General features: G+C 44.3%; 1 protein-coding gene across 1 annotated transcript in view; it reads right to left on the bottom strand.

The window, feature by feature from the left end:
• RTTN (rotatin) overlaps positions 1–13,150 on the bottom strand; it is a 1,186,344-nt gene that overhangs the window by 539,136 nt on the left and 634,058 nt on the right. The gene's annotated exons all lie outside the window — the stretch shown is intronic.

Genomic DNA, 13,150 nt, shown 5'->3' with positions numbered 1-13,150 from the left:
CTCCATAAGAGACTACTCCAAATCTTCCGACATTTCTCTGCCAACCTCCTGTGATTAAAGGCAAAGAATGACTGGGGATGAGGGGAGCCTTTGGCTGTGGTGTATTTGCCTCCTCCTGGTGGCCAAGTTCTTAATTCCCACAAGTAATGAATGAAGCAGTGGACTCTCCTCCCATTAAGATGGAAAAAGGATTACATTTCTTCAGACAACAAACTTCACCTCCTCCATTGACTGAGGCAAAGAGAATGAAAATGGAATTATGGGTAGGGGAGTGATACTTAACAGCTTTTGCTGTGGTGCTCTTTCCTGTTGGCCAGGAGAGATATCCCCACTAGTAATTGTTGAAGTTGTGGACTCCGCAAATCATAGGAAAGAAAGTGTCCACCCTGACTCCCCCACAGAGAGATTGCCCAGGGGACTAAGCTGCACGTAGGAGACCTTCCCCACCCGGATTAATAAATGGCACAATAAGTGCATCCTGCCCCTTAGACCAGACTTAAAGGAATACTGAACCCAATTTTTTTTCTTTCAAGATTCAGATAGAGCATGCAATTTTAAGCAACTTTCTAATTTACTTCTATTATCAATTTTTCTTCGTTCTCTTGCGATCTTTATTTGAAAAAGAAGACATCTAAGCTAAGGAAACAGCAAATAAACATACCAAGAGAATAAAGAAAATTTGATAATAGGAGTAAATTAGAAAATTGCTTAAAATTGTATGCTCTATCTGAATCACGAAAGAAATTTTTTGGGTTCAGCGTCCCTTTAAGCCCCACACTATGGAAGCCAGTCTTCCTTCTATAAGTAATATCTTCTTCACGTGTCCATATTAAAGGCAACATGCCATGAGAGAGAAAAAGGAAGGATATAGGACTTACCCTCAGATACATCTGACCCTCTGCTGTGGTGCAGGCACAGAGACTTCCAGGTCTGATAGCAAGCTCACTTATCTGACAGGGACCTGTGAACATGAAGGGAAATCACTGCAACTAACAAAGTTTACCTGGAGGGGGTTAAAAACAGAAACTGGAAGGAGGCATGGAAATCTTCCATCCGGCATCCAGTGTCTAACCTTCACCAAGACTCTTACTAAGAGAATTACATGGCTACTGAATACCCCCAGTCCTTTCTTGCAGGAAACAATCCAATAAGGAGCTAATAAATAAATCTTAGGCAGAGCACTTCTCTCTGCCATATTCCTAGAAGACGAGGCAAATAATTATTGGGAGGGTAGGGGAAGTGGAAGGGATATTTGAAACTTTGCTTGGGGTGTCTTTGCCTCCTCCTGGTGGCCAGGTGTTGAATTCCCACAAGTAATGAAGTAATTTGTGGACTCTCACTCTCTCAGAAAGAAATCTGTGACATGTAGGACAACCTTCCATGTTTCTATACTGTTCATATTTTCAAACAGTACTTAAATAAAAAAAAAAGTCACATTGCACTACTTTTCAACTAGTCAGAAATTATACTGGTGAACAATAACAGAATTTATGCTTACCTGATAAATTACTTTCTCCAACGGTGTGTCCGGTCCACGGCGTCATCCATTACTTGTGGGAAATATTCTCCCCCACAGGGAAAGGCAAGGAGAGCACACAGCAAGAGCTGTCCATATAGCTCCCCCTCTGGCTCTGCCCCCCAGTCATTCGACCGACGGTTAGGAGAAAAAGGAGAAACTATAGGGTGCCGTGGTGACTGTAGTGTATAAAGAAAAAAAATTTCAACCTGATTAGGAAAACCAGGGCAGGCCGTGGTCCGGACACACCGTTGGAGAAAGTAATTTATCAGGTAAGCATAAATTCTGTTTTCTCCAACATTGGTGTGTCCGGTCCACGGCGTCATTCATTACTTGTGGGAACCAATACCAAAGCTTTAGGACACGGATGAAGGGAGGGAGCAAATCAGGTTACCTAAATGGAAGGCACCACGGCTTGCAAAACCTTTCTCCCAAAAATAACCTCCGAAGAAGCAAAAGTATCAAATTTGTAGAATTTGGCAAAAGTGTGCAGAGAAGACCAAGTCGCTGCCTTACATATCTGATCAACAGAAGCCTCGTTCTTGTAGGCCCATGTGGAAGCCACAGCCCTGGTAGAGTGAGCTGTGATTCGTTCAGGAGGCTGCCGTCCGGCAGTCTCATAAGCCAATCGGATAATGCTTTTCAGCCAGAAAGAGAGAGAGGTAGCAGTAGCTTTGTGACCTCTCCTCTTACCAGAGTAAACGACAAACAAAGATGAGGTTTGTCTAAAATCTTTTGTTGCTTCTAAATAGAACTTTAAAGCACAAACTACATCTAAATTGTGTAACAAACGTTCCATCTTTGAAACTGGATTCGGACACAGAGAAGGAACAACTATTTCCTGGTTAATATTCTTGTTGGAAACAACTTTTGGAAGAAAACCAGGCTTAGTACGCAAAACAACCTTATCTGAATGGAAAACCAGATAGGGTGGATCACACTGCAAAGCAGATAATTCAGAAACTCTTCTAGCAGAAGAAATAGCAACCAAAAACAGAACTTTCCAAGATAGTAACTTAATATCTATGGAATGCATGGGTTCAAACGGAACCCCCTGAAGAACTGAAAGAACTAAATTTAGACTCCAAGGAGGAGTCATGGGTCTGTAGACAGGCTTGATTCTAACTAACGCCTGTACAAACGCCTGTACATCTGGCACGGCTGCCAGACGTTTGTGTAACAAAACAGACAGAGCAGGTATCTGTCCCTTTAAAGAACTAGCTGACAACCCTTTATCCAAACCTTCTTGGAGAAAGGAGAGAATCTTTGGAATTTTAATCTTACTCCAGGAGAATCCCTTGGATTCACACCAACAGATATATTTTTTCCATATTTTATGGTAAATCCTTCTAGTCACAGGTTTTCTGGCTTGGGTCAGAGTATCTATAACTGAATTTGAAAACCCACGCTTGGATAAAATCAAGCGTTCAATTTCCAAGCAGTCAGCTGCAGAGAAACTAGATTTGGAGGTTCGAATGGACCTTGTACTAGAAGATCCTGTCTCAAAGGTAGCTTCCATGGTGGAGCCGATGACATATTCACCAGGTCTGCATACCAAGTCCTGCGTGGCCACGCAGGAGCTATCAGAATCACCGAGGCCTTCTCCTGTTTGATCCTGGCTATGAGCCTGGGAAGGAGAGGAAACGGTGGAAACACATACGCTAAGTTGAACGACCAAGGCGCCACTAATGCATCCACTAGAATCGCCTTGGGATCCCTGGATCTGGACCCGTAACGAGGAATCTTGAAGTTCTGACGGGACACCATTAGATCCATGTCTGGAATGCCCCATAATTGGGTTAACTGAGCAAAGACCTCCGGGTGGAGTTCCCACTCCCCCGGATGGAAAGTCTGACGACTCAATTAGTCCGCCTCCCAGTTGTCTACTCCTGGGATGTGAATAGCAGATAGATGGCAGGAGTGATTCTCTGCCCATTGGATGATCTTGGTTACTTCCTTCATCGCTAGGGAACTCTTTGTTCCCCCCTGATGATTGATGTACGCAACAGTCGTTATGTTGTCCGACTGAAATCTTATGAACCTGGCTTCCGCTAGCTGAGGCCAAGCCAGGAGCGCATTGAATATTGCTCTTAGTTCCAAAATGTTTATCGGGAGAAGCGACTCTTCCCGAGACCATAGACCCTGAGCTTTCAGGGAGTCCCAGACCGCGCCGCAGCCTAAGAGACTGGCGTCGGTTGTGACAATGACCCACTCTGGTCTGCGGAAACTCATTCCCTGAGACAGGTGATCCTGGGTCAACCACCAGAGAATCGAGTCCCTGGTTACCTGGTCTACTTGAATTTGGGGAGACAAGTCTGTATAGTCCCCATTCCACTGATTGAGCATGCACAGCTGTAATGGTCTTAGATGAATTCGAGCAAAAGGAACCACGTCCATTGCTGCGACCATTAGTCCTATTACTTCCATGCACTGAGCTATGGAGGGTTGAGGAATAGAATGAAGAACTCGACAAGCGTTTAGAAGCTTTAACTTTCTGACTTCTGTCAGGAAGATCTTCATTTCCACAGAATCTATTATTGTTCCCAGAAAAGGAACCCTTGTGGACGGTGACATTGAACTCTTTTCTATGTTCACCTTCCACCCGCGAGATCTGAGAAAAGCCAACACAATGTCCGTGTGGGCCCTTGCTTTGGAAAGAGACGACGCTTGGATTAGGATGTCGTCTAGATAAGGTGCTACAGCGATGCCCCTCGGCCTTAGGACCGCTAGAAGGGACCCTAGCACCTTTGTGAAAATTCTGGGAGCGGTGGCTAAACCGAATGGAAGAGCCACGAACTGGTAATGTTTGTCCAGAAAAGCGAACCTCAGGAACTGATGATGAGTTTTGTGAATTGGGATATGCAGATATGCATCCTTTAGGATCCACGGTAGTCAAATATTGACCCTGCTGGATTGTCGGCAAGATTGTCCGAATGGTTTCCATTTTGAAGGATGGAATTCTGAGGAACTTGTTTAATATCTTTAAATTCAGAATTGGCCTGAAAGTTCCCTCTTTTTTGGGAACCACAAACAAGTTTGAGTAAAAACCTAGACCTTGTTCCCCGGAGGGGACTGGGTTTATCACTCCCATCTTTGATAGGTCTCTTACACAATGTAAGAATGCCTGTTTCTTTATCTGGTCTGAAGATAAGCGAGACAGGTGGAATCTTCCCTTTGGAGGAAGTCCCTTGAAGTCTAGTAGGTATCCCTTGGAAACTCTAGTGCCCAGGGATCCGGAACATCTCTTTCCCAAGCCTGAGCGAAGAGAGATAGTCTGCCCCCTACCAGATCCGGTCCCGGATCGGGGGCTACCCCTTCATGCTGTCTTGGTAGCAGCAGCAGGTTTCTTGGTCTGTTTACCCTTATTCCAGCCTTGCATGGGCTTCCAAGCGGGTTTGGGCTGGGCCGCGTTACCTTCTTGTCTAGCGGCAGTGGAGTTATTAGCCGGTCCGTTCCTGAAATTGCGAAAGGAACGAAAATTAGACTTGTTCTTAGCCTTAAAAGGCCTATCCTGTGGGAGGGCATGGCCCTTACCCCCAGTGATGTCTGAAATAATTTCCTTCAATTCCGGCCCAAAAACAGAATTTATGTTTACCTGATAAATTACTTTCTCCAACGGTGTGTCCGGTCCACGGCGTCATCCTTACTTGTGGGATATTCTCTTCCCCAACAGGAAATGGCAAAGAGCCCAGCAAAGCTGGTCACATGATCCCTCCTAGGCTCCGCCTACCCCAGTCATTCGACCGACGTTAAGGAGGAATATTTGCATAGGAGAAACCATATGGTACCGTGGTGACTGTAGTTAAAGAAAATAAATTATCAGACCTGATTAAAAAAACCAGGGCGGGCCGTGGACCGGACACACCGTTGGAGAAAGTAATTTATCAGGTAAACATAAATTCTGTTTTCTCCAACATAGGTGTGTCCGGTCCACGGCGTCATCCTTACTTGTGGGAACCAATACCAAAGCTTTAGGACACGGATGAAGGGAGGGAGCAAATCAGGTCACCTAAATGGAAGGCACCACGGCTTGCAAAACCTTTCTCCCAAAAATAGCCTCAGAAGAAGCAAAAGTATCAAACTTGTAAAATTTGGTAAAAGTGTGCAGTGAAGACCAAGTCGCTGCCCTACATATCTGATCAACAGAAGCCTCGTTCTTGAAGGCCCATGTGGAAGCCACAGCCCTAGTGGAATGAGCTGTGATTCTTTCGGGAGGCTGCCGTCCGGCAGTCTCGTAAGCCAATCTGATGATGCTTTTAATCCAAAAAGAGAGAGAGGTAGAAGTTGCTTTTTGACCTCTCCTTTTACCGGAATAAACAACAAACAAGGAAGATGTTTGTCTAAAATCCTTTGTAGCATCTAAATAGAATTTTAGAGCGCGAACAACATCCAAATTGTGCAACAAACGTTCCTTCTTTGAAACTGGTTTCGGACATAGAGAAGGTACGATAATCTCCTGGTTAATGTTTTTGTTAGAAACAACTTTTGGAAGAAAACCAGGTTTAGTACGTAAAACCACCTTATCTGCATGGAACACCAGATAAGGAGGAGAACACTGCAGAGCAGATAATTCTGAAACTCTTCTAGCAGAAGAAATTGCAACTAAAAACAAAACTTTCCAAGATAATAACTTAATATCAACGGAATGCAAGGGTTCAAACGGAACCCCCTGAAGAACTGAAAGAACTAAATTGAGACTCCAAGGAGGAGTCAAAGGTTTGTAAACAGGCTTAATTCTAACCAGAGCCTGAACAAAGGCTTGAACATCTGGCACAGCGGCCAGCTTTTTGTGAAGTAACACAGACAAGGCAGAAATCTGTCCCTTCAGGGAACTTGCAGATAATCCTTTTTCCAATCCTTCTTGAAGGAAGGATAGAATCCTAGGAATCTTAACCTTGTCCCAAGGGAATCCTTTAGATTCACACCAACAGATATATTTTTTCCAAATTTTGTGGTAAATCTTTCTAGTTACAGGCTTTCTGGCCTGAACAAGAGTATCGATAACAGAATCTGAGAACCCTCGCTTCGATAAGATCAAGCGTTCAATCTCCAAGCAGTCAGCTGGAGTGAAACCAGATTCGGATGTTCGAACGGACCCTGAACAAGAAGGTCTCGTCTCAAAGGTAGCTTCCAAGGAGGAGCCGATGACATATTCACCAGATCTGCATACCAAGTCCTGCGTGGCCACGCAGGAGCTATCAAGATCACCGACGCCCTCTCCTGATTGATCCTGGCTACCAGCCTGGGGATGAGAGGAAACGGCGGGAACACATAAGCTAGTTTGAAGGTCCAAGGTGCTACTAGTGCATCCACTAGAGCCGCCTTGGGATCCCTGGATCTGGACCCGTAGCAAGGAACTTTGAAGTTCTGACGAGAGGCCATCAGATCCATGTCTGGAATGCCCCACAGCTGAGTGACTTGGGCAAAGATTTCCGGATGGAGTTCCCACTCCCCCGGATGCAATGTCTGACGACTCAGAAAATCCGCTTCCCAATTTTCCACTCCTGGGATGTGGATAGCAGACAGGTGGCAGGAGTGAGACTCCGCCCATAGAATGATTTTGGTCACTTCTTCCATCGCCAGGGAACTCCTTGTTCCCCCCTGATGGTTGATGTACGCAACAGTTGTCATGTTGTCTGATTGAAACCGTATGAACTTGGCCCTCGCTAGCTGAGGCCAAGCCTTGAGAGCATTGAATATCGCTCTCAGTTCCAGAATATTTATCGGTAGAAGAGATTCTTCCCGAGACCAAAGACCCTGAGCTTTCAGGGATCCCCAGACCGCGCCCCAGCCCATCAGACTGGCGTCGGTCGTGACAATGACCCACTCTGGTCTGCGGAATGTCATCCCTCGTGACAGGTTGTCCAGGGACAGCCACCAACGGAGTGAGTCTCTGGTCTTCTGATTTACTTGTATCTTCGGAGACAAGTCTGTATAGTCCCCATTCCACTGACTGAGCATGCACAGTTGTAATGGTCTTAGATGAATGCGTGCAAAAGGAACTATGTCCATTGCCGCTACCATCAACCCGATCACTTCCATGCACTGAGCTATGGAAGGAAGAGGAACGGAATGAAGTATCCGACAAGAGTCTAGAAGTTTTGTTTTTCTGGCCTCTGTCAGAAAAATCCTCATTTCTAAGGAGTCTATTATTGTTCCCAAGAAGGGAACCCTTGTTGACGGAGATAGAGAACTCTTTTCCACGTTCACTTTCCATCCGTGAGATCTGAGAAAGGCCAGGACAATGTCCGTGTGAGCCTTTGCTTGAGGAAGGGACGACGCTTGAATCAGAATGTCGTCCAAGTAAGGTACTACAGCAATGCCCCTTGGTCTTAGCACAGCTAGAAGGGACCCTAGTACCTTTGTGAAAATCCTTGGAGCAGTGGCTAATCCGAAAGGAAGCGCCACGAACTGGTAATGTTTGTCCAGGAATGCGAACCTCAGGAACCGATGATGTTCCTTGTGGATAGGAATATGTAGATACGCATCCTTTAAATCCACCGTGGTCATGAATTGACCTTCCTGGATGGAAGGAAGAATAGTTCGAATGGTTTCCATCTTGAACGATGGAACCTTGAGAAACTTGTTTAAGATCTTGAGATCTAAGATTGGTCTGAACGTTCCCTCTTTTTTGGGAACTATAAACAGATTGGAGTAGAACCCCATCCCTTGTTCTCTTAATGGAACGGGATGAATCACTCCCATTTTTAACAGGTCTTCTACACAATGTAAGAATGCCTGTCTTTTTATGTGGTCTGAAGACAACTGAGACCTGTGGAACCTCCCCCTTGGGGGAAGTCCCTTGAATTCCAGAAGATAACCTTGGGAGACTATCTCTAGCGCCCAAGGATCCAGAACATCTCTTGCCCAAGCCTGAGCGAAGAGAGAGAGTCTGCCCCCCACCAGATCCGGTCCCGGATCGGGGGCCAACATTTCATGCTGTCTTGGTAGCAGTGGCAGGTTTCTTGGCCTGCTTTCCCTTGTTCCAGCCTTGCATTGGTCTCCAAGCTGGCTTGGCTTGAGAAGTATTACCCTCTTGCTTAGAGGACGTAGCACCTTGGGCTGGTCCGTTTCTACGAAAGGGACGAAAATTAGGTTTATTTTTTTGCCTTGAAAGGCCGATCCTGAGGAAGGGCGTGGCCCTTACCCCCAGTGATATCCGAGATAATCTCTTTCAAGTCAGGGCCAAACAGCGTTTTCCCCTTGAAAGGAATGTTAAGTAGCTTGTTCTTGGAAGACGCATCAGCCGACCAAGATTTCAACCAAAGCGCTCTGCGCGCCACAATAGCAAACCCAGAATTCTTAGCCGCTAACCTAGCCAATTGCAAAGTGGCGTCTAGGGTGAAAGAATTAGCCAATTTGAGAGCATTGATTCTGTCCATAATCTCCTCATAAGGAGGAGAATCACTGTCGACCGCCTTTATCAGCTCATCGAACCAGAAACATGCGGCTGTAGCGACAGGGACAATGCATGAAATTGGTTGTAGAAGGTAACCCTGCTGAACAAACATCTTTTTAAGCAAACCTTCTAATTTTTTATCCATAGGATCTTTGAAAGCACAACTATCCTCTATGGGTATAGTGGTGCGTTTGTTTAAAGTGGAAACCGCTCCCTCGACCTTGGGGACTGTCTGCCATAAGTCCTTTCTGGGGTCGACCATAGGAAACAATTTTTTAAATATGGGGGGAGGGACGAAAGGAATACCGGGCCTTTCCCATTCTTTATTAACAATGTCCGCCACCCGCTTGGGTATAGGAAAAGCTTCTGGGAGCCCCGGCACCTCTAGGAACTTGTCCATTTTACATAGTTTCTCTGGGATGACCAACTTGTCACAATCATCCAGAGTGGATAATACCTCCTTAAGCAGAATGCGGAGATGTTCCAACTTAAATTTAAATGCAATCACATCAGGTTCAGCTTGTTGAGAAATGTTCCCTGAATCAGTAATTTCTCCCTCAGACAAAACCTCCCTGGCCCCATCAGACTGAGTTAGAGGCCCTTCAGAAATATTAATATCAGCGTCGTCATGCTCTTCAGTATCTAAAACAGAGCAGTCGCGCTTACGCTGATAAGTGTTCATTTTGGCTAAAATGTTTTTGACAGAATTATCCATTACAGCCGTTAATTGTTGCATAGTAAGGAGTATTGGCGCGCTAGATGTACTAGGGGCCTCCTGAGTGGGCAAGACTCGTGTAGACGAAGGAGGGAATGATGCAGTACCATGCTTACTCCCCTCACTTGAGGAATCATCTTGGGCATCATTGTCATTGTCACATAAATCACATTTATTTAAATGAATAGGAATTCTGGCTTCCCCACATTCAGAACACAGTCTATCTGGTAGTTCAGACATGTTAAACAGGCATAAACTTGATAACAAAGTACAAAAAACGTTTTAAAATAAAACCGTTACTGTCACTTTAAATTTTAAACTGAACACACTTTTTTACTGCAAATGCGAAAAAACATGAAGGAATTGTTCAAAATTCACCAAATTTTCACCACAGTGTCTTAAAGCCTTAAAAGTATTGCACACCAAATTTGGAAGCTTTAACCCTTAAAATAACGGAACCGGAGCCGTTTTGAACTTTAACCCCTTTACAGTCCCTGGTATCTGCTTTGCTGAGACCCAACCAAGCCCCAAGGGGAATACGATACCAAATGACGCCTTCAGAAAGTCTTTTCTAAGTATCAGAGCTCCTCTCACATGCGACTGCATGCCATGCCTCTCAAAAACAAGTGCGCAACACCGGCGCGAAAATGAGGCTCTGCCTATGCTTTGGGAAAGCCCCTAAAGAATAAGGTGTCTAAAACAGTGCCTGCCGATATTATTATATCAAAATACCCAGATAAAATGATTCCTCAAGGCTAAATATGTGTTAATAATCAATCGATTTAGCCCAAAAAAAGTCTACAGTCTTAATAAGCCCTTTTTGAAGCCCTTATTTACAATCGTAATAAACATGGCTTACCGGATCCCAGAGGGAAAATGACAGCTTCCAGCATTACATCGTCTTGTTAGAATGTGTCATACCTCAAGCAGCAAGAGACTGCTCACTGTTCCCCCAACTGAAGTTAATTGCTCTCAACAGTCCTGTGTGGAACAGCCATGGATTTTAGTGACGGTTGCTAAAATCATTTTCCTCATACAAACAGAAATCTTCATCTCTTTTCTGTTTCTGAGTAAATAGTACATACCAGCACTATTTCAAAATAACAAACTCTTGATTGAATAATAAAAACTACAGTTAAACACTAAAAAACTCTAAGCCATCTCCGTGGAGATGTTGCCTGTACAACGGCAAAGAGAATGACTGGGGTAGGCGGAGCCTAGGAGGGATCATGTGACCAGCTTTGCTGGGCTCTTTGCCATTTCCTGTTGGGGAAGAGAATATCCCACAAGTAAGGATGACGCCGTGGACCGGACACACCTATGTTGGAGAAAAGGGTCTTACCCTTGAAAGGAATATTAAGTAACTTAGTCTTGGACGACACATCTGCCGACCAGGATTTTAGCCAAAGCGCCCTCCGCGCTACTATAGCAAAACCTGAGTTTTTCGCCGCCAATTTTGTTATTTGAAAAGCGGCATCCAATATAAATGAATTAGCTAACTTTAATGCGTGAATTCTGTCCATGACTTCTTCATAGGAAGTCTCTTTCTGGAGCGAGCTTTCTAGTTCCTCGAACCAAAAGGACGCCGCTGAAGTGACAGTAATAACACACGTAGCTGGTTGAAGGATGAACCCTTGCTGAACAAAAATCTTTTTAAGCAATCCTTCCAATTTTTTATCCATAGGATCTTTGAAAACGCAGCTGTCCTCTATAGGAATAGTTGTGCGCTTCGCTAGTGTTGAAACAGCTCCCTCAACCTTCGGGACCGTCTGCCATGCGTCCCTTCTAGGGTCTATTATGGGAAACATTTTCTTAAATATAGGAGGTGGGGCAAAGGGTACACCTGGCTTCTCCCACTCCTTATCCACTATGCTCGCTACCCTCTTGGGTATTGGAAAAGCATCGTCGTGCACTGGGACCTCTAAAAATGTGTCCAATTTGCACAACTTCTCTGGTACTACCATAGAATCACAGTCATCCAGAGTAGCTAATACCTCCTTAAGCAAAGCGCAGAGATGTTCTAGCTTAAACTTAAATGCTACTATATCAGGTTCTGCCTGTTGAGAAATTTTTCCTGAGTCTGAAATTTCACCCTCAGACAGACCTTCCCTCACAGCCAATTCTGATTGATGTAAGGGTAAAATAGATAAGGCATCGTCAGCGTCTGATTGTTCATCCTTTTTATCTGTATTTAAAACTGAACAATCACGCTTTCTCTGAAATGTTGGCAGTTTGGATAAAAGATTTGCTATAGAATTATCCACTACTGCTGTTAATTGTTGCATAGAAATAAGCACTGGCGCGCTGTCGTCTGCGCGGGCAAAGCTGGTGTAGACACAGAAGGAGAGGATGTAGAACTATCCCCACTACCTTCATTAGATAAATCATCTTGGGCAACATTATGAAATGTAACAGAGCTGTCCTTATTTTGTTTGGACGCTATGGCACAATCATCACAAACACTCGAAGGGGGAACCACATTTGTCTCTAGACACACAGAACATAGGTTATCTGATGGCCCAGACATGTTAATCAGATTTAGGCAGGCAAACAATGCAATAAAAACGATTTTAAACAAAAACGTTACTGTCTCTTTAAATAATAAAATTACACACTTTATTTCTGAATGTTCAAAAAACTATGAAGGCAATATCCGATTTTTATGACATTTTAACCCCCGTGTCTTAATGCTTATAAAGTATTGCACAGCAAATATGGAGACTCTAGCTCTTAAAACAAGCAAACCGGAGCTAATTGTTGGATTTAACCGTTTTTATACACCACAATCCCTGCTACAGCATTGCTGTAGCTTTTACCTTCCTTAGGGGTCAACCATCCACAGAAATAAGCCTTCTGGAGTCACTTTCTGAGCCACAGGACCCTCTCACATGAGACTGCATGCACTGCCTTGAAAATCAACTGCGCAGCTGAAGCGCCAAAATGAGGCCTCCTCCCTCAGTACACTAGAGTGAAGGGGCCTTCCTGACTAGATTTAGGTGTCTAAAACAAGCCAGATCAATAAAAAACGTCCCCAAGTGTATATGAGCTCATAAAACATTTCATATGCCATGATATTGCAATAAAAACAAATCGATTTGGCTCCTAACAGTGTCCACCAGCATAAAATTCAAAAAGGGGAAGCCTGTTATCTTTTTTGCTGAGGTGAAAGAAAAATGGCTTACCGTTTTCCCTGAGGGGAAAAATGACTCATCTAGCATTAGCCTGTGTTGTTAGAAGGAGACTAGTCATACCTGAAGCAGATGAGTCTGCAAGCTGTTACCCCCAACTGAAGTTCTCTAGTTTCAACAGTCCTGCGTGGTAACAGCAATGGATTTTAGTTACTTGTGCTAAAATCATAGCCCTCTTAAACAGAAATCTTCATCACTTTTCTGTTGTAGAGTAAATAGTACAAGCCAGCACTATTTTAAAATAACAAACTCTTGATAGAAGAAATAAAAAACTTCAACTAACACCACAAACTCCTCGCCATCCCCGTGGAGATGCTACTTGTTTAGAGCGG

Source organism: Bombina bombina, chromosome 5 (genome assembly GCF_027579735.1).
Source record: "Bombina bombina isolate aBomBom1 chromosome 5, aBomBom1.pri, whole genome shotgun sequence".
NCBI classification, from domain to species: Eukaryota; Metazoa; Chordata; class Amphibia; order Anura; family Bombinatoridae; genus Bombina; species Bombina bombina.
This window is presented reverse-complemented; position numbering and strand designations above follow the sequence as displayed.